Source organism: Anas platyrhynchos, chromosome 1 (genome assembly GCF_047663525.1).
Source record: "Anas platyrhynchos isolate ZD024472 breed Pekin duck chromosome 1, IASCAAS_PekinDuck_T2T, whole genome shotgun sequence".
Classification (NCBI taxonomy): Eukaryota; Metazoa; Chordata; class Aves; order Anseriformes; family Anatidae; genus Anas; species Anas platyrhynchos.
Window position 1 is genome coordinate 161,893,877 of NC_092587.1, and position 22,875 is coordinate 161,916,751.

Consider the following 22,875-nt stretch of genomic DNA (forward strand, 5'->3'; position numbering starts at 1 on the left):
CTTTCAGAAACAAGTTCTGGAGTGAACTATCACCCAAACCACCTAGGAGGATTGACTTTGGTAGAACTAGCAGTGGATATTTTTTACTTCAACTTCAGTAAGGCTTTGACATCATCTCACATAGCATTCTCATAGACAGGCTGACAAAGTACAGGTCAAATAAGTGTACAGTAAATTGGACTGAAATCTGGCAGAGTAGATTGGGTCAGAGGACTGTGATCAGTGGCACAAAGTCCAGTTGGAGACAGATCACAAGTGATGTACCCCAGGAGGCAATATTGGGACCAGTACTGACCCGACACTGGGATAGACTGCACCTTCAGAGAGTTCACAGATGAAAAGAACAAACCAATTAATGAACTAAAACTACAACTACCACCAACACTAACACAAAAATAAAATAAAATAAAATAAATAAAATAAAATAAAATAAAATAAAATAAAATAAAATAAAATAATAAAATAAAATAAAATAAAATAAAATAAATAAAATAAAATAAAATAAAATAAAATAAAATAAAATAAAATAAAATAAAATAATAAAATAAAATAAAATAAAATAAAATAATAAAATAAAATAAAATAATAAAATAAAATAAAATAAAAAAGGTATAAGAGTCTGATACACTGGGCCACTCAGGAGGACCCTGACAGGCTGGAGAGCTGGACAAAAAAAAGCATCTTATGTCATTCAATAAAGGGAAATGTTAAGTCCTATGTCTGGAGAGGAATAACCACAAACGTCAGTAGTTGAAGGGCTAACTGGTTGGAAAGCAGTTTTGCTGAGAATTTCAGGTTGCTAGTGGACATAATTGACAGTGAGGCAGACAGCCTCCTGGGCTGCATTAGAAAGAGTGTTGTCACTGGGTCAAGGACAGTGATCCCCACTCAGCACTGGTGAGGCTGTATCTGCAGTACTGTGCCCACTTCTGGGAAACCCAGCACAAGATGGATATGGACATACTAGAGAGAGCCCAACATAAGTCCATGAAGATGAAGGGACTGGAGCACCTCTCCTGTGAGGAAAGGCTAATAAAGCTGGGGATGATCAGCCTGGAGAAGAGAAGGCTGGGTGGGAATCATTAATGCATATAAAAATACACTTGGATATATTGATGAAGAGGCAGACAGACTCTTCTCAGCAGTGCACAACGACAGCACGAGAGGCAATAGGCACAGGTTAAAACACATGAAACTCCATCTGAAAGCAAAATAACATTTTTTTAATTATTATTTATTTTGCTTTGAAGCTGGTAAAATGCTGGCTTAGGTTGTCCAGAAAGGTTGTGGAACACCCATCCCTGGAGATATTCAAAACCTGACTGGACATGGTCCTGGGTAACCTGATCTAGGTGATGCTGCTTGAACAGAGTGGGTGGACTAGAAGATTTGAAAAGCTCACCTGCAACCTAAACCACTCACTGATTCTATGAAACTTGGAAATGACACAGAATCAGACAGGAAGTGAAATAGTAGTTAACTGTGTGGACAATCAGGAGTCTGGTGCTTGTCATTTTCCTAGCAATGTGAGTGAACACATTTTACAAGCAAACTTTCTTCATATTCCAGAAAGGAGGGACATGAATGTCAGTGAGATAATTGCCTAGTAAGGTACATAAAGGCAGCAGCTCCAACGTGTACAGACAACTGAACCCTCAAACATGACAGAACTTGAATTAATTCAACAACTGCTAACTAGAAAAAATGACTGATGGGAAAACTATGCTACAGCATACAGTACATCAAGTCACATCTAAACAGCAGACAGATGTTTGCTATGAGGTGTCTTGGTGCATTGGTCATGCAGACTAGGGGAATGCACATGGCTTCACCACGTGCACAGGTTTCCCTTGCAGAATCAGGCCTGTACTGGGAGTAACATGCACACCTCAATCTGTCCCTCATGAACAGCACAGATGAAAAATGACAGGTATCTGAACTCTGAAACTGGGAAGTTGCCCTTTTTGAGACATACCTTCTGAGATTACTGGAACACAGTGAGTTGGCAACAGTTGTTATAACATATAGAGATATATTTTACCCTTGAGTGATCAATGAGGAATCAGGGACTGCAGGGAACATATATCTGCTAGATTCCTCTAGACTGCATGTACCATCATCTGCTGGACACACGTGGTTCCGTCTACACCATTGCTCCTGCCAGCCCAGACCATCTGAAACCAGAATTTGTTTGTGGCCACTACCTTTCTTTCTGCCACAAGGGTTATGTGAGGATAAAGCCATACAAGACAAAGAGATGTGTGCCACAGAAATGTCTGCTGACCAATGCACATTCAGAAATCAAGAGCTCACAAGGAACTCAGTCTATAAGCCCTCCTTTTTACTCCGTTCATTCACTTGTTTTTCAGATGGATTTCCAAATAAGAGTGATGGAGTTCCCCTGTTAACCTGGCTCTTTGGTCTGTGCTTCCTACCTAGTCAGTGAATGTGTCCAGAGTCCAAATGTGTTCAGGAGGAACAGTCCCCTCTCCCACAAGAGCCCCCCCTTTTATTGTTGAGTGTGACATCAGGTGTTATGGAATATCCCTTTGGTTGGTTTAGGTCAGCTGCCCTGGCAATGTCCCCTCCCCATCACTTGCCCACCCCCAGCCTGCTGGCTCTTGGGGGCTTGGAAGGAGTCCTGATGCTGTGCCAGCACTATGCAGCAATAGACACAACACCGGAGTGATATCAGTGCTGTTCCAGCTATGAGTGCAGAGCACAGCACTCTGTGGGCTGCTGCAGGGAAAAGGTGACTCCAGCTCAGACAGACCCAACACAACTATTTAAATGTGTTCTATCCCATTGACTAAATATCCAGTTAAAGTTTTCATATTCACTTATTTTTTTTTAATGGGAAATGAATTTGAAAGGTCCCAAGCTTCTTCCTATGACCAAAGACCCATGAGCTTTTTTTTTTCTTTTTTTTTTTTTTATTCCCCAGAATATCAGAAAGTTTTTAGTGTTCTTAGAAGAAATTACTTGGTAATACCTGTTATCTTGCCAACCTAAGACTCACACTGTGAAGATATTACATTGAGCAAGTTGAAAACTTTTTTAAGAAGAGAGGTAGGCTCTATCTGTTTTCATCCATGCTGTTTGTAAGCAGAAAATGATTCTGATTTTGTTTGATCTTTCTTTTAAAAATTTTAATAAGGGGAAAATTAAATAATGGAAATTACTTCTCTTAAGATGCTGAAGGAAGTTTTGCAGAAATAGGTATACAATAAAGCTGAATGAAACAATAGCAAGGTGGAAAATGGATTTAAGCCTCCAAAATGAAGAGAAGCATATTCACAAAGAGTTCACTGAATTACACAGTCTGACTCCATTACCATCAGAGTTAATCAATGTTGCTACTATTTATTTTTTGGGTTATCATAGCACAGAACAGAAAATGTTCTATGTATTTCAGACAGTGAGTACAACTAGGCAGTTATTAACCAGTGTTATTGTGTCTAAATCTGAGACAAAGATAAACAAATGTGTTAAAAAAATCCACGTTGGAACCGCTAGCGTATAGACTTTAGTATCAAGTGTAATAACCAATCTGTAACAGGAGAAACCATGAGCATGTATATTTTTAGAGGTATAGGAATGTTTAAAATTCAGCCTGACTGGACTACGTCAAAAATGTTCTCAAAAAGGATGTTATTTGTGTTATTTATGAACTCATGGTGTTAATGATTTATTTTAGACAGGCAGGTGAGATGTTATATTTCAGGGCATAAAAATGAAATGTTTAGTTTGTGCACATTATGTTCTTTTTCTAGCAAAATTGTCTGACTGTAAGAATTACTAAAATATGTTTTTGAAACTCACATTTGTGAGGCTAATTTTCTGAGGCAAAAGGAAAGAGAAGAATAGAAAAAGAAAATGGAAGTTGAGCTAAAAAAAAAAAATCACTACCATCTGTAATATAGTTTTAATGTAAAGATTTTAAATATTAAACTTTTGATCATAAAAGTAGGTTTTGTACCTTCTAACCAAACTGAAAGAAAGGCAAAGAGAACAGTCTGGAATTTCACTGCTTAGTATGAAATAGATCAAAATGCATGCTCATGTGAACAGTAAATATGTTAAGCAGGTAATTCTAGAGGCTCAGTTCTGATTTTTTTTAAACTAACTTATTAAATAGAAACAAGCATTTGAACCATGGGTTTACCTTTCTTATTTTAATTTATTTTCAGATAGCATATCAAAATCAGTGCAGTGCAAGAGTACAGGATCAAAACAGCAATCAGTGAATCAGAATTTATTCATTGGTTGGATTTTAAAGAATTTTGCAAACCAAAGGCACTTCCTAGAGACTATTTTATATATTATAAAATAGTATAGAGACTATTTTATATTTAAGCAAGCAAACACTATTGTTGACATTGGAGCCTAATAAGGAGGCTTGCAAAACCATTAATGATAATTAATGCTAGAACCAATGTGTATGAGACAAACCATTCTAAATACAGTCTAAGAAAGCACCTTCAGCAACAGTTCAGTTTCTTATATAAATACAGTACAAGAGAAGTAACCACTTTGTACTTGGTGCATTACTGCAAATGCATGAATGAGTGAAACAAAATATCCTAAAGCCTGTTTACAGAAACTTTTGAAACTTGACCAAGAATGTTATAATTTGGTCTTGTTTGTTTTAGAAGAGCAGGCATATTTCCTGACACTAAAATATGGAAGTTGAAGAGAAAGTAATCCAATTTTCTTCCCCACATATGGTCATCCAACCTTCCCTGAGAAGTCTCTGTCAAAAAAAAAAACTTGATAACTCTCCAAGAAACTCATATACCGCACATTTAACTTCTGAACAAGATGATGTGGTGATGGCAACCGGAGGACTAGACCACCATCTGTGTCTGGTCAAGTAACCCAGATGTAGCCACCCTCACTGTATCAGATGATAGGATTTGACCCAAAATCTTGTCATGAGACATGGTGTGAAAATCAGTGGCAGGTAGCTGACCTATACCATAGCATTTCTTTGGGAGAGAGGGAAGCTGTAGGATGACATAGTCACCAAGGACTGGACGATGTGTCAGGGGATGAGAGAGGGGGTCTAAAAGATTCCTGGATGACCTTAGTCTTCTTCTTCTTCACCCCTGATACAAGAACATCTGAAACAGTGGCAATCAACTGTGAGAGACAGACCGATGTCACATATGTATTCATACATACATGTATACATATGCATATGCATACGCATACACACACACACACACACACACAAGTATGGAAAGAGGAAAATAGGGAGAAAGAACCTTCGGTGCTGTCCTGAACAGCTAATTTTTTCGTCTTCCCCAATTCACCCTTATTTTCCCTTTGATGTTATCTCCACTTTTGTGTCTTTACACCTCAGTGTATCCCTCTTTCTGCCACATACTTTTCACTATACTGTGCAACAAATGCAAAAGACAGTCTCAGAAGTGCCAAAGAATTTGGGAGATAAATATAGCCAAGCTATTCTATGAACCTATGTAATCATATATTATGTCATTATTAATTATATCCTCTCTGATACAAAGGTTTGTATCTCTGAAGTAACATAGTATTTTAATTCTTTTACAGTCTTAGATGCAGAACAAGAATTGCAAGGAGTAGGGATTTAAAAATAAATAAATCAATGATGTCCAAAGAGTACAGTGAATACATTATTTCCTTAAGATAAAAAGTCTCTATTTAAATCATTGCCAAGGCATGTTGTGATTGTCAATTGAATTTGACAAACCTGAATCATGCATTCATCTGTAACTATTTCTCTTTTGTCCTCTTTATCTGCTACAGAATTAGCGGTCAGAGTCAGTTTTGAAGACGTCATTTATCATTTTGAGTATTTTCCTGTGAATCGGCCCTGCTTAGTCTACTCACTGGTTCATCTCGTATATTCATTAATTCATTCATTCATTCATTCATTCATTCATTAGGGTCAAAGAAACTATAGTCATATTCACATCCAGTGTTCATGCAACATTCAAATATTTGTGTTTAGGCCTCAATGCCTCAATGCTGTAATGTGATGGACAGCTGGTGTTTGATATAGAGTTCCACTGTTTACCCTGAGAAATAAAAAAGAAATGCACAATTTCTGAATAAGCTTTTTTTTTTCTTCTCATAAGGAGCTCACATGGACTAGTATACCTGCTGTTATTTGGTGCAAACAGAAAGAAAGATCAATTTCTACAGTTCTTTTTTCATTATTGCAGTTTTTTTCAATGTGCTGTCATTGCAGAGGTTTCTTCTTTAAGCCTGCAGACAAAAGCATCATATTCTTATTTGTGAATAGTTTGGGTTTAGAATAAGAACACATACCAAATGATTGTCTTAGAGACAGTCTTGGCAAAAGAAAATCATATGGAACTGCACTGCAGTTCAGGAGTATTTAAACTGTGAATGGCTTTGTCTCTCTTTTGATCTGTTTACTCACTTTCTTTATGAATGAACTCATGGATACTTTGTCAAAATTTATATTCAGTTAATGTTCTTCAGATCTTGCAAATGAAGGAAAACTTTTCTATTCCATCAGGTAAGTCCTAGACAGTAAGAAATCAATACTCCACAATTCTTAATTTCAACTTTAAACTATAGGGGAAAAAGTAATTCTATCCACATATCAAAAGAAAAGTATTCCCATGATACCTGGAACTATTAAAGCTTGCATTTTTATGGGTATATGTTACTCTTGCAATTTACCTATTATGGACACACATTCCCATCATCATTTAAAACAAATCTTTTGACAGAAACTTTTGATTTCTACATTAAAAGATAGAAATTACTTCACTGAAAGTGACCATGAACCCTGCAAATTTTCTTTATAATATCTTCTCTACTCAGGAAAACAGAAAATTTCTATTAAAGAAAAAAAATTACAAAATTGTAGGAACAATTCTATCCCAGATCATACCAAAAGTTCTGGATTTCCAGTCTCCTCTGTCCTATTGAAAACAAGAGTAAAGCATGTTTTTGTTATTTTTTTTTAAATAAGTATTTGTCAGTTACCTATGAGCTGTGTTGCCTACCAGTTTAGCTATTGTTGATACTCTCCTGTGGCATGATTTTTCTGCTATGCTTGATTTGTAGTTATCTGCAGCCATAAAAAGCTGATGGATATTGATAACAAGTCGGCAAGGCAATTCTTTGCACATATTTTGTCCTGCCATTTAGAAGACTTTCCCTTTAATCATAGAATCATTAAGGTTGGAAAAGACCTTCAAGATTGTCTGCTCCAACCATCACCCCAGCATCAATGTCACTTTCTAAGCCATGTCCCTAAGCACCATGTCCAAGCTTTCCTTGAACACCCCCAGGGATGGTGACTCTACCACTGCCCTGGACAACCCGTTCCCATGTCTGACTGCTCTTTCTGAGAAGAAATGCCTCCTAATTTCCAACCTAAACCTCCCTTGGTCCAACTTGAGGCCATTCCCTCTAGTCCTATCACCTGTGAGAAGAGGCTGACGCCCACTTCCCCACAACTTCCTTTCAGGTAGCTATAGAGAGCAATAAGGTTTCCCCTGAGCCTCCCCTTCTCCAGACTAAACAACCCCAATTCCCTCAGTCGCTCTTCACAGGACTTGTGTTCCATGCCCTTCACCACCTTCATAGCCCTTCTCTGGACATGATCCAGGGCCTCGATGTCCTTCTGGTAGTGAGGGGCCCAAAGCTGAACACAGCACTCGACGTGCAGCCTCACCAGAGCAGAGTATAGGGGATGATCACCTCCCTGGTCCTGTTGGCCACACTATTCCTGATACAAGCCAGGATGCCATTGGTCTTCTTGGCCACCTGGGCACACTGCCAGCTCATGTTCAGGCGAGCATCAAATAATACACTTTAGGAAAGATAATAAGTGCATATAATTGAATAATAATTAGAAACGGATTGTATCACAAGAGTATTTCTGCCAGTTGTCAAATTAATCACAAATATCCTTCCATATTGCTGAGACTCGTTTCAGAAACTAAACAGTTCTGAGCCAGAAAGTCATTACAAAATTTATTTATTATTTTTTGTGCATATGCAAGCAGCTAAACCAGGAATGGATTTCTACAGCCAGAGCAGCTGCAGTGTTGAGCTGAGCTCTTTCCTTCCAGGGCTTTTCGTTGCAACTCTGAGTTGCGTGCACCCAAGCATGGGCTGTAAAAAGGAACAGACTGTCACTCTTTTTCTTCCTTCCTCCAAATGCTGCACCACACTATATGCATACAAGAACACAGCCAGACAGAGAAGCCTGTTGTACATAGACTAAGGATTCTGCAGATCAGAATAATAGTTCTTTAAACTAAGGAGTTTAAACATTAAATATTTGTAGTTCCTTAAGGGTGTCTTTCTCCATCAAGCATGATCCATCCAACACCTAGTACAGAGCTGATATAATAGACTAATGACAAAAATGACAAGGAGAAAAAGTAGGCTGGGGTAAGTTCACTACCATGCTTGCGGTCTGGTGACACCTTGTTGAAGGCATGAGATAAGAAATGAGAAATTATTGTGAACTTTCTATATTTTATAGAAGAGGGAGGATGTTTACTTCCACTTACCTGGTGGCTGCATATCAGAACTTCCTCAATATCTGACTTGAAGCAAACAGGCCACATTATGATGACTTTGTCACCTCACTTTGGACTTATATGTAGTCTCTATAGAGCCTGAGAAGCAAATGGATGTGAATAGTCTTGACCAACAGGTGTGCTAAACAAAGAAGTTGCCAGAGAAGGAAGATAGCATTCCTCCTGTACAAATGTAAGCACCAATCAGCAAAGGAGAGAACAGGACCGTGAAAGTTGTGATGGAGAGTAGCATCTGGTTAAAGTTAAAACAGATTAAATAACAGTAATGAACAGGACTGAGAATGAGAAGAATGCAGGGGGAGCTATCTCAGAGAGGTTAATCAGGCCACATCAGTCCTGACTCATGGGGACAGGCAGGCACATGTGGCCTCTGTGTGGGAAAGGGAAGGGAAGGGAAGGGAAGGGAAGGGAAGGGAAGGGAAGGGAAGGGAAGGGAAGGGAAGGGAAGGGAAGGGAAGGGAAGGGAAGGGAAGGGAAGGGAAGGGAAGGGAAGGGAAGGGAAGGGAAGGGAAGGGAAGGGAAGGGAAGGGAAGGGAAGGGAAGGGAAGGGAAGGGAAGGGAAGGGAAGGGAAGGGAAGGGAAGGGAAGGGAGTAAAATTTTTATTTCAGAGTTTTCTTCCATAGAATGTCTGAATATCTTGGAAAACATTGGGGAGTGGAAGGGAAAAGAGTGGGCACCTACTATTCTGGTCCCTGCTCCCATGACAGTTCTTGTTTATCTACTAATAAACTAATATAATCTAATCACTTTGCAGTTAGCTGGTTTTAGCTAGTCTCCAGTAGGAGCTCTAAGGGCACCACATGCTCTTTGGATGAATGAAAGATGCTAAATAGCATTTATCTTCTGTTGTCAGTTTTCTGTCAGTGTGCTAACCACCCAGCATCGTCCTTCTGTCAGCATGCTAGACACCAAGCTAATCAGCAACACATGGGCAGAGTAATTTTGTCAAAGGAAACTAATCAGTGATTTGATGAAATCTCATTTTTCAGGTGGCTTTTTTTTTTTTTTTTTTTTTTTTTTCTTCCCTGAGGGATTTGGGCAGCATTTGAGCTCCTGTCTTCCTCAGCTTGAATCACAAACTGCTTTGGATGACAGACAGGCACCCATTTCCTAGCAACAGCAATCTGAGCATTTACAGGTGAATAAAATCAAGCTACATCAGAGAGGTTTCAACTAGGTAGTTGGCTTAGAGGCTTAGTGAATTTTGGTGCATACAGAATTAAGCAAGACAAGAAATGGAGTAGCTTTGGGGAATCTGTCTTAGCATTAGCACGATTTGCAGACTGGCTCCCTCTGAAATTTTTTTCCTGTGATATTTTAAATGAAACAATTCAAAAATCTACAGAAGAAGCCTGATTTCATTGTTTCTCCACCTCCCATATTTCCTTAACACAGAAGCTTTTGAGTTTAGAAATGCCTATGAAAATGCCTAAATACATTTTCTGTAGCTGCATTTAACCACCAAATCTTGACAGCTTGAATCTATAGCAATCAATTAGAATGTAGCCAGTACAACTGTATACCCTTTCCCGTAATCATGAACCAGTGATTATTTCAGTTATATTTTATACTGTGACTCTATTCCCTATTAGCATTACCTTGGAACTAGACAACATCACTCACCTTATATGACACAATTTAGTACTGTTGCAATAGCTGATAACACGCAAGAGAGGAAGGGAGGGAGGGAAGGAGGGGGAGAAAGACATGCCAGGGAATGAGCAGCAAGTGCTTGCACAAACCTTTCTTTCAGTTCAAGTATGTAAAGTGAGATAAATGGTCAAACTGCAGACATACTGTATGCAGCGGGAGCCAAAAACTGCTCCCTGGATTGGCAGCTCCAGAAGCCATCAGCACCGGATCCTCTCAGCAATTACCAGCTCAGAAATGTCCTTCTATTGATTGTGATGGACGTAAACCAGCTGTGTTTCAATAGTGAGAGAACAGAGGGAGGAAGAGCCAGACGGCAGGACACAAACAGTACCGAACACTGGGACCAGCTGCAGCCTGCAGGTCACACTTCCATGTCAACAAAAAATGTTATTTAATATTTGCCAAACACTGAAGTAATTCATCACAAGGTATAAGTGGATCTATAACGTCTGAAATCGCCCGTTGAAGATTAACTGGACATATCACGTTTCCAGTGTAGTGACCTAAATGGGAAACAAAACAGTCTGAACCTTGTAGGCACAGCACTTATTCACTCCCTGCAGTAGCAGGGTTCCCATGCTGGTCAGCCTTACCCATGTAGTTTAGGAAATCCTTGTGCCAGAATATTTGTGAGCACAAAGGACAGTGCTAAAACAGGACAATGCCAACCCGTCAAAACCCAGCTAATGTGAGAATCTGATCAAATGTATGCAGCTGCCTTCATCTAATCTAGAGCCTGTATAAGACAAAATTACTGTGAATCACCAACTGAGAGCGGAAGAGGTCGATTATTGTTTAAACATAGAGATAAGCTGGCAAAAAAATGCTCATTGCTGGAGGGTGCCTCTAAAAATATCTGTTTTCCCCTGCAGACCTTCTTCAAATGGACCCTGGGCTTCCTGCCTGTAAAAGGTGGCACTTCCATGAGAAGTGGTGTCACAGCAAGCTGCCAACACTGAAATACTGTGCTTGGTTTGCACCCCCTCAAGCTTTTACAACAAAACAAAGAAAAGCCTTTGAAACACACAGAATGGAGGGAAGTCCCACAAGAACTTTATAGAGAGAAGAATTATCACACACATCCCAAAGTGGATACTAGAAGAAAAAAAAAAAAAAAGGAAAAAAAGGAAAAAAAAAAAAAAAAGATGAGAAGTGGCTTGTAATTTGTTTTATTACTTTTTAGTACATCTGCCTGAATCTATAACTGCATCTAACAGGAGAATAATTGTTAATTCAATCCGAAGAGTCATCTGACAACTTTAATGACTAACATTTCTGTTCGCTGACCTGTCTGTCTGCACCCCAGTTGGACTCTGGTACTGCTAGACGTTGCCTCAGGTAGAAAGCAAAGCTTAGGTAGTGACTATGGAGCAATGCACTTCTGGCAGGGGCTGCAATACTGCCCCTTGTATTGCCCCTTTGGAACTGCAATTTCCTATTGCAGGCATCAAGAAGCAGTAAGCTAGCACATTATGTACATTCTTGTAGTTATTATAACTAACCCACAGAGTGCTTCTACAATATAGTATTTCACAGGATTTCCTCAATAATTTCTTCAGGATCTACTCAGGACTGTTGTGCAAAAGCCATAAGTATGCCTCTAGAGAATGGAGTAATTATAAGAGGTTTTAAATAACACAATTAAGTATTTAAAATAATAAAACATATCAAGGTCACACAGTGATGAGAAAGTACAACATGAAATGTTCTCCTTCTTGCCATAACAGTCTTCCTGGAACTCTGCAGAGCTCATTATGTGAGCTTTCCAGAGAAGCTTTCTGCACATCATAAAAGGCAGCAATCAAATCCCTTTTTTTTTTTTTTTGACCCCTGACACAATGCTGCAGCAGTGTGAGACTCAAGCTCAACCTCTTTCACACTTGGAGGGTGTAGGTCCTGACCCTGCAGGCCCAGCTCTTCTTCAAGAATGGAGGCCAATGAGGTTTTATACCGCACTAATTCACCCTATTCCACTTGTCTTCTCTGCCATCTTCCACTCTTACTATCCTTCTGCAAAATCCCACTGCCAACCCCTATCTTCTCTACTCCACCCCACTAATTCCACATTGTTTACCATTTCTAGAGCACATTATGCATTTCCTTAACACTTTTTCATAAAAGTTACATTTTTACTCAAAAAGCCACAAGTCAAATGCTACATTAAAATATTTTGAGAGTCTCCAAGATGCTAATGTTTGCGATTAGAAAAAGACATTTTTTTAACATATGAATACTTAACAAGGTAGCGAATTTCACAGGTCATCGTTCCCAAGTCTTTAATTAACCAGCAAAATTAACAAATATTACTATTTCACACAGTCTGTGTAGATCCCAAGGCCCCACTTTATCCATTCATTCCCCTCTCTCTAGTCATTCTCCAGTGCCAGAGTCAACAGTATTTTTGCTTGAAGCACTGAAGATGCATGACCCTACAATTCATGGAAACACTGATTAAATACAGAACTTACTGCAGTACCATTTTTTCCATTAGACTGCAGTCATAAGATTCATCAGCCCTACTGCAGGTGTCCAAAACTTAGATGGACAAGTCTGAATTTAGTAAACAAAAAGAGACACACAAAAAAAGTCAGCATATAAGCAGAAATTTCATCTGATGCCCAACATTTATTTTTTTTTTCAGAATGTTCCTTCAGTAATTTTTTTAATGATCTGTTACCACTGAGAATAAAGTTCAGTACTGACAATTTGGAAGTCTGCTATAGCTTTTGCTTCCATATAGATCCAGTCAGCAGTGCTAGAAAAGCATTGCCAAAACCATTTGTTAAGTTTGAAGAGGGAGAAGAACATGCCTATTCCGGTTTACTTTTTCATTGTGTTAAAATTATTTTTAAGCCCTCTCTCATTTTTCCAAGACCTTGTCAATACACATCTCTCTGAAACTGAAAGCCTAACAAGCAAGAACTGATGGATATGCAGCCAGTAAAATTTCACCTTCCTGTCTGATAAAATTCCATCTTTCAACAGCTTTCTTAAGAGTTAATTTTACACTGGAGTAATGGAGAGGCAGAGAGGAACATTCCCTGCTACATTGCTAGAAGAAAAAGAAAAGAAAAGAAAAGAAAAGAAAAGAAAAGAAAAGAAAAGAAAAGAAAAGAAAAGAAAAGAAAAGAAAAGAAAAGAAAAGAAAAGAAAAGAAAAGAAAAGAAAAGAAAAGAAAAGAAAAGAAAAGAAAAGAAAAGAAAAGAAAAGAAAAGAAAAGAAAAGAAAAGAAAAGAAAAGAAAAGAAAAGAAAAGGAGTTTATGCAGTATGCATAACAATAACAATACGACTATTGTTACTTCAATTTCATGTAAAAGTAAAGGAAGCAAGACCTTTTCTTTTCTTTTTTTTTTCTTAGAAGCCGTCAGTGTAGTACAGTATCTCTGTGCTACCCATCATACTTAGCAACACCCTTTCAGGGTTCTGTAGCTGTCTAGCTGTGTTCAACAGAAGCCAGTTTAGCCACAGCACAGGCAACATGTGCCCCAGAAGTCAGATATATTAGTTAATAAGTGAAGGGGTGAAGCAACAAGCCTGACAAGAAACTTCCGAATGATGTCATCAGGACAAGGGCTCGTCTCAGCGTGATCCCAGCAGGAGAAACCACTGGAGAGAGAGAGAAAACTCGCCGTATAACATACAAGGGTTTGCTACAGCCAGATCTTTCAGCATAACAGACAGGAGCAGAGCAGGGAAGGACTTTGCCCTGCCTGGAGGAGATGTGAACTTCTGATCATTAATAAAAGAAGGATGACTGACAACTGATGACATCAATTTCCTTTATCACAGCTGGTGGTCTCACAATTAGCAAAGCTTTGGGCAGTTACAGGATTTAAATCTCTTCCCTTCTAGGTTTTGTGGGTTTGTTTAAGTGTTCCTTTACAGTTCAGTATTACTCTAGCATTTTGGGGCTGAAGTGAATTTTCAGACCATGCGCAGAGGTCTCAGTCCTGCAAGCCAGTCAGACAAATAAAGTGGAGACTTTAATATCATGACTTCTGAGAGTCCATGAAATTAGTAGCAACTCAGAAAGAGGTAAGAAAATCTTCCCTGGTGAAGACTGTTCACAAGATTTGGGCCTGTCAGTCCTGTTCAAAGTCCACCCCCCGCACACCCCTACACCTAAATTTGATCTTGATTTGTCTTTTTTTAGAAAGATGAATGGATAAACAGGTGATATGTAATCCTAGGTGATTCATACATTTCAACACTAAAGTAATATATCACATTATTTGGTTTGCAGTGGTGATATGTACCTACAACATTCAAATCAACTCAGAAGTATACTGTGCTGTGCACACATGCAATAAAATCCAGTCCCCCCCACCCCTTACCACCTTATTAAGGAGTTTCTAATCAAAATAAACACAACACACAAAAGGTGTGAAGAGAAACCACAAATACTATGTTGAAATGTCCTTGTTTGCAGTGAGCCAGAGGCTCAGCAGCAGGGAAGATACTGATGCCAAGTTTGTCCACACTCTTCCACCTGAATATACCCTTGCTCAGCTCCACCAAGAGCTTTTCCAAGATCTACTATTGAAACTGAGAAGTCAGGCTTTTCTTCAAAAACTGTTCATCCTTTTTTCCTTCCTTTCAAAATGTGGAGTGGAAGGAAGGAGTGTCTGCTTCTATATAACAACACAGTATTTAGGGATCACTTCTGGTTTGTGGGAAGTGGAGAAGGCTCTGCCTTGGAAGGAAGGCTCTGCCTTGCCTTCAACAGGTTCCTTTCATGCCACTATCTGCAAAAATGGAAACACAGGTGGACTTAATTAATTAGGTGGGTAGTTTGTACTTGCTGAGTGGCAGAGGCATGAAGTGTTTAGTTGTCTTTCATTTAGGAATGTCTCTAGGAGCATCCAGGACTGTAGGACCCCAGTGTGAAGCATTTCCAGCTGACCAGGCAGGTGGCTCCTTTGAGGCTGCGCTGGCTGACTCGCCACATTGGAAGTGGCCATGCTAGGTTGTGCAGAGCATCCAAACACCTATGTTTGCTCATGAATTTGCACCTCTTGGTCCTCATGGGAAAGATGGCAATAAAAGGCTTCCTTGTTCCACAGGGTGTTGGGAATGCAAATATGTGAAAGACGTGCAAGGCTCAGATTCCATACTGAGGGAATCATCCTTTTGTCCCGCAAGCATTATTTTAACAAGAAATGCCCATGATTAACTTTAAGACAGGGTCTTTTCAAAGTGGCAAAATATGTGTCCAAACACATTTTAGGAGAAAACTTGTCATGCATTGTCCTTTAAAAAGGCCAGACTCTTCTCTGCACTGAGTTTTTAAAACTTTCTCAAAAAAACAATAACCTTCCCTTCCACCCCCCCGGATTTCTTACCCAGAGTCTCCATCATGTGCCTAACTGAAGTGTTGTGTTATGATTGCCATAGAAACAGCAATCCAACAGCTGCCTTGACATTTCGTCTTCTGCTGCTTTTAAAATGCTTTCTTTTTGCCAAGAAAAACTTTTCTCAATTATTTATTTTTTTTTCTTCGCTGCACACTGTTCATTCCACTTTTACAAAATAAACATTTAGAAAAAAAACAGCGGAAACTGCTTTGGTTCTAACCACATATTTTGCTAATTGCTTTTATTCTTCTCTCAAGTCATTTTAAAGGTTTCCGAGGCTGTGCACTAAAAAGCTTACGCTTTATTTTGCAGATAAAGTGATGATTATGCACCACTGTGCAGAGCCACTGTGGATTGCCAGAAGACACCTCCAACCCCCATGTGCAAGGGCAGCTGTGCAGCCCTACCCAGCCTCTTTAGATTGAAAGATGGAAACACTAACCTCCTCCTCATCCCCCGAGTCTGTTCAGATCTAACCTTCCCACTTAGATGTCTCCCCATTTTGCTACTCACTCTCCTCCCACCAATGCTTTTGGCTCCCAGCTCTATCTTACACATTTACAAGGAGCTTTTCCTACTATTTCCACTTCTTTCTTCTTTTGAGGCGTTTAGGAGATAAAACAGTAGGGAATATGAGTAAACACACCTTTTCACTCCTGTTCCGGAAGGGGCAAGGTTGTGCATTGTGAAGCAGGATTTTGGGGATGCCAAAGAGGGTGCAGCCACAGAAGGCCACAATCCCCTGCTGGTGACCCAGTGTGCTCTAACATCTGAGCTACATTTCATGTACAGACAGTGATAAGAAAGCACCACATAGCTTTTAAGTATATACAAATGAGCTCTGCTAATTGACAATTCATTTTACTAATTTCACAAATAAAAAATAACAAAAAGCCCACGAGTTGTTAATTATCTAAGCTAGTCATCCCTTTCTTTTCCAAAAGGAGAGAAGGGCATAGTTTTCCTTCACTGCAGCAGCAGCCAGAGAGGTGTGAGAAAGCACTTTCTCTGCAGCCTCTCAGAGCGCTCCCCCCAGGATTCTTTCCCATCCCAGCCTGCACTCAAGCATGGTTTCAGGTAGCCTGGTGCCAGGAAGGTGTGGGCTGGAGACGTGCTGGGGCATGGAGACACACACAGGACATATTGAAAAGAGATTGATTCAAAGCCTCAGTAGGCTGGATTGTCTGCAGCTTGACCAAGGTGGGAGAGGCAGGATACATGTGTGTGTTGAAGGGGTTTTGGCAATTGTAAAATAAGGTTTAAACTCAGAGACATTTGGACTAAGAAGACTGAGGGTTTAAAACGAGTAAAGGGGTGAGGGTGAAGGCATGGGCCTGACAGCTTCAAACTGCTTTTTAACTATTTTTCCTTTTTTAATTATTGGATAAGATGACAAATTAAAATTAACAACCTTTATCTGAAATGCATGTATGTTTAACATGAGGAAGAAGGAAAACACCTTCGGAGGCAGTCAGCTTCCTGTCTTATGTTTTTGAAATCTAGCTGATGGCTCGCAGAACGGATCTTAAATATGTATATATATAATCCGCACAGCTAAAAGTCATCTATTTTAAAAGACAAGTGTTTGCTCACATGAGGAACATTGTACTCAAGCGTTCAGTCTTTGTGATCCATATGGATTTCATCAACTTGTTTGCCAGGAATTTAGGAAAAACAAACTTTATTCATGTTCCTTAGAGAAATGAATTCAGTTCGTGGTCTGTGCAAAAAGAAATACAGCTTGGGAACAAAAAAGCCCAGGGCATTCCTGGAACTGGAAGGTCAGAGAGCCAAAATAAGTGATCTACTTAATATGTGAAATGAGTGACTTTCAATGGCATCTTCATCAGCACTTGAAGTATGGGGTTTCAGCTTAGGAAGTGATTTCATGTCACATCCCATAAAGGGCCCCCAAATGTGAAGTGTTTTCCCAAGCCGCCCTCTAAGCCAGGCACTCCTGTTGCTCTGAGAATAACATTAATTCCTAATATTGGATTCCCATTTCTGCTCTTCCTCTGGCTTGAGAACCCCTGAAATCTTCTCTTTTTTTGGACAGTCCTTCAGCTGGACTGCATGTGCCTTGTACATTGGGTGTGGGACAGAAAAGAACTATCCTCTGAGCACAGACCTAAATCCTCGCCTTCCCCCCAGCCCACTCCCCTGGTCAAAACACAAGCACCATGTCTCCTTGGCCTTTCTGTGTAGCACCACACAAGTTACAAATTACTCATTTTCCCTGGGATCTCTCTTTTTTTTTTTTTTTTTTTTTTTTTTCCTACTTGCTGGTCTGGACCTGGTCTGGAACTAATTGGGAAAGGATGGTCCCCTTGTTCATTTGGATGAACATAAAATCTTAGAGCTCGCCACTGCAATAATAGAAGAAGAGGAGAGCTAACAAACACTAGAGGAAAGATGGAGCTGCCAAGACCAGACTGCATGAGTTTGTTTCCTGTCTTTCCTTTCTTTCATGAAACACATTTACACCAGTATCTGCAAGTGGAACATGCTTTCAAAAACGGGTACCTACTGCTAGCTAAAATATACTTGATATGCCTATATGGAAATCTGAGGTTCTTCTTCTGCATTTTTGAAGGGGTTTACTTCCAGCAAAAACACTTTTTTTCTAATTCATTACATTTTCCATGTCTTATAGTATTTCCTCATAGATTTTCCTCATTTGATGTGTTAGATGTTTAGATATTTAGATGGGGGGGGGGGGGGGGGGGGCGCGGAGAGAAATTAAAAAAAACTTCAGATGAGAACCTTTTTAACTGTCTTAACTGTCTTAGACTTCCAACATAAAAATGGGATGTATAATTGTCTAGAAGTTCCTGAGGCCTGGTGCCTAACCTTTTGAAAGCTAAATTTGGGTGAAATAAGGTCTACCCAAATTATTCTGTACTATGACTTAGTACATCATTTTTGAGTATATGAAAAATTTAGTTGTATAACCCTGAGTTTCATTTTACTAGTGATGTTCTTTTATACAATGTACTGGTGTTTTGTTTTCTGTATCAGAAAGAACAGTTTTGCTTTTCTTTGAAGATGTGTTAACATATATTGCTACTGCAAACAAAGGCATTTATCTCCAATGACACTTATTTTAAAAGTACAGTCTAATGCCAGAAATATATACTCTGATTCATTCTCAAAGTTAAAGTTAATAATTATGCAGGTTAATCTGTATGCTGCTCAATTTTAAATAGCCAGGTCTAAAAGTGATGCATTACAAATCTTTATGGTTGAGACATTATAATATGGTATCTCACTGACTTTTAAAAGGAAGTGTATTACTGCTCAGTGAGATGTTTGTTACATTGAATTAATGTTGCATTAGAGCCCTTTCAATAAATCAAATGGCATTACTCACTCATATAGCATTCTTGGCAAGCCTCAAAAAAACATTTTTAATACTTAGGAACTGTGAGATAGAGCCAGACAGTGATCTGATCTTTAAAACGGGACTAGGCACTTTGTTTCAAAATTGAAGCAGAGAAAAAAAAATAATTGAGTGATTAGTTTTTTAAGCCTAAAGGCACTGCATTTGGTAAATATTCCTACGCACCCCTGCATCCAGACCAAGATAGAGAAATCTAGTCTTTTTTTCATGTGTTACTGTGAAAAGCAGTGTGTGAAACCAGAATTATTCCTCAAAAAATGTTGAGAAAAATATTCTTAGCAGACATGTTCTGAGAAAATGAACCCGACTTTTTGCAGAGGCACTGAACACACACAGCCTGCTGCTGTCATGTCAGGACGGGGAGGGAGGGACGCCCTGTCCCCGGCTGCAGAGACCTCAGCAGTTTCCTCCATCTCTTTCTGTGCCCGAGCAGCGCAGAGGGGCCAAAACATGTGAGCACATCTGTTGTTACCCCTGTTTAACAATGACACTTGTCCTGTCTTTCTCACAGCAACAACCACCCCCAAATGCCTCATTCAGCTCCTCAGCTGTGTCCATCTTTCCGTGAGTCTTCAGGTGGTTACGCACAAGGAAAGTGAAAAATCCTGAATGGCATGGGTTAATTTTTATACTGGTGATGGCTGTAGCTGTTTACTTTTTAAACAAATGCCTAATATACACTGCAACTGGCTGAGTGCACAGCCAAAAACAGACCACAGGAAATCTCTTTGACAGCCAGGAAGGCAGAATTGTTAACATGGGTCTGCATTACAGTGAAATAATAATAATAAAAAAAAAAAAGGAGGGGCGGGGGGGTTGTGAAATCTCAGTTGATGCTACAGAAAAACACCGCAAATGGCTGTTTTCTAAGAAGAGACATCTATTAATAGCACAGGCATAAATAACTCTTTCCATTTTGTCTGAAGGATTATTGTGGCTTTTCACCTCAGTTTTTTCAACGGAAGTGAAGAAGACAGTGTAATACCAAGCAAATAAACCAGCCTAATATAAAGTTCTCACTGGCGATAAGAAAGCACATGAGGTTATTTATTGCTATATTTTTATATTTTCTTTCAGTTCTCCTTTGATCTGTGTTAACATAGGCATTAAACTGACAGCTTAAGGTCAAAATATGTACTGCGATATTGAAAGCCAGCCATGTATAAGGGAGTATCAAATCATTCATTTAGAGTGAGTTACAAAGCTTGGTTAATATAGTTCTCCAGGGTCTAGCTCCATCCACACAGATAAAATATTTACTGGCTTTTTCAGAAAAAAAAAAAAAAAAAGAGAGAGGAAAAAAAAAGAGTTAATAGAAAATCTGTGTGTACTTCTCTCCTTTTTTTTTTAAGGTACAAACATCTGCACCAGACACTGGGTTTGATTCTCCATCCACTTACGGTGGTGTAACAAGAGTTGCTTCACAGACAGCAGTGGAATTTCAGCCTTAAACGAAAAAAGAATAAGGCTCATTGTGCTTTTAATTTTGTTTCATGTAGGCAAGAGGGGAGAAAATTGATTTCGGTTTCAGCCTTTTTTTTTTTTTCTCATACATGTCACTGATGCATTTCCAACCCTTGGAGAATTGGTGAATGTGGGAATACAGGCTCTAATACAAAACACTTGGCCTGTTTTCAGTTCCTAACACATACTCCAGAGTTCATGTTATGGTTATCAGAAAGAATCTATGAAAAATGAAGCTGTGCACAACTGCAGACCATCAGCGTGGCTTAACCTTGTCAAGCGGGGATGAAACAGGAAGTGCTTTGTGACACTGACTGGCAGAAATACAAACTGATGAAGAAAACACGCTGCAGGAAAGAGGATCTGAGACGGTGAGTTAACGCTGAGGACGTTAACTAGAGCTACACTCTGCTATGGCCAGGATCAGAGCAGCCTGACATACTTGTTAAATGTTTCATCAAAAGGATTAGTTCCAGCAGCTTTTTTTAACCTTTCCTACAACACAATTTACCCGAAGGTGGCCGGGGGCAGCAGGGCTGCCCTGTGCGATAACATTTTTAATTGTACAAATGCCATTCTTGATGTCATAATCCCAAGGTTAATGCAGCTGCAGGTCCTGAACAGATGTGCTGTAGGCTGCTAATAATGCAGAGAGGTGGCCACACAGGCCCAAAACAGTTAAAATAGCTACATTTCAGTGGCAATTTAAGTGATCAAGGGTGTTTTCCTACATGTCACCCATGTATTTTTGCAGGCTATTAAACATTCTCAGCCCCTGTATAAAACAAACAGATCACTCATACGATGTATGACCAAGGATCAGCAGCCAAATATAGCCACTGCCTAGTGGGACAGCTCAGGGACAGGGCAAGACATCCTGTGATTTAAGGAGAGGACAAGCAGAAAGGGAAGAGACCGGAAAACTTACGGATACCAGCATGCTAAATCTTACACCTTGCAGTACTTTGTCAGTACTGATTAATAAGAAATACGTTTTGAAAAGAGAACCTCAACATGTTCTATTAAATATAAATACACCTGCTGGATTTTAAGAGAGATCATATTTTCCACATGCAGAGAACTTGTCGATGGGTTTGCACATGACGCACTCTCTCTTCACTTAGAACAAACATTTCTTAGAAGAGATGTTCACACCACACAGTTCAAAGAGCACAGTTTTCTTCACTTTTAAATCGAACTAAAGGTTTGTTCTACATGCTAAGCTGATGCCTGTACCACTGGTTCCTAAGTAGGGAGGCATGTCTCATTGATGTGACTCCAGAAGATGAGAGTTGCAGTTCAGTTAAGCAAATAAATGGAATATGGGCAGGTTTACACAGGGCCAGCTTGGGCATTTCTGCACCATGCTTCCAAAATCCATAGAGAGGGATAGCATAGTTCAGAGACATTCACACGGGGGTGGGAATAAGCAAAAAGCAGAAGGCTAGGGCACTGGGAAGGGGGAGAGCAGTTTTAAAAAGGGGCAATTCCTATTGTGGAGTCAGAATTTGGGTTTGGAGTGGCCAGGAGGTGTATCAAATTGGGCTACTCTCTTATGGGCTTCAGAAAGTTTGGGAAAGATCAACAATTGGTCATATTCCCCTTTCCTATGTGGTTGCAGCATCAGCTACAGGGAAGGAGTTGTTGCTCCCAGTTGCAGCAGTAACATCACAGGACTAAAAAGTATCTTACCATGTATCCACAGGTCCCCACTGCTGGCCACAATCTTGTACCACACATCTGGAGAGGAGTTAACAATCATGGCAGTAACACTTTGATTGTCAAGGACATGACTTGAATTCTGGACTTCTAGGTTATTAAATCCTCTCTCAAACCCTTTCAGTTCTACTTGCCAGTTAAACCTTATGATCTTAGGCCATGCCCAAACTTCAGTAATATGACTGGTGTAATATTAATGCAGTTTATCCCTGCACACATCTCTTTATCACAGTATGACTACACAGACCTTAGGGCTTCTGCTAGTATGAAATTGCCACATAAATCCTTTCCTGAACTGCTCTTCATTGCTGCATGACTTGTAGCAAATGGTAGGGATATTTGCAGAAGTGTAAAGGAAGGTTACTTTTCTTAAATACAGGTTAAACTACAAATAAGGAGAGGAAGGGTCTTACATAGAAAGAAGTACTTAGTGTGGTGGAGCTGAGTTATTCAAAGATGACAGAACTGGGAGGGGAAGGGGTTATTTAAAACAGGAATTGGGGAAAAGCTAACAGGTGCTAGGAAGCACTCAGGTCAGATAAAGACATCTGCTAGAGATGTCAAAAGCACAAAGGTAACTTTGTATCTGGTAGTAAAGGGTCAGATAAAAATGACAACTGAACAGGAAATGGGAAAGACTGGGACTGTAGAAGTACACCCCAGCCCAGAAACAGGGTGTCAGATAGCAGAGTAAAATACAGACAGAA

The 22,875-nt window shown here is 39.6% G+C and overlaps 1 long non-coding RNA gene across 1 annotated transcript in view; it reads right to left on the minus strand.

The window, feature by feature from the left end:
• Positions 1–8,938, minus strand: part of LOC113839675 (uncharacterized) — a 71,156-nt gene extending 62,218 nt beyond the window's left edge. The window contains exon 1 of the long non-coding RNA XR_003492236.3: positions 8,547–8,938. This is a non-coding gene — a long non-coding RNA (uncharacterized lncRNA). The remainder of the gene's footprint in view (positions 1–8,546) is intronic.
• Positions 8,939–22,875: the final 13,937 nt, after the last annotated feature.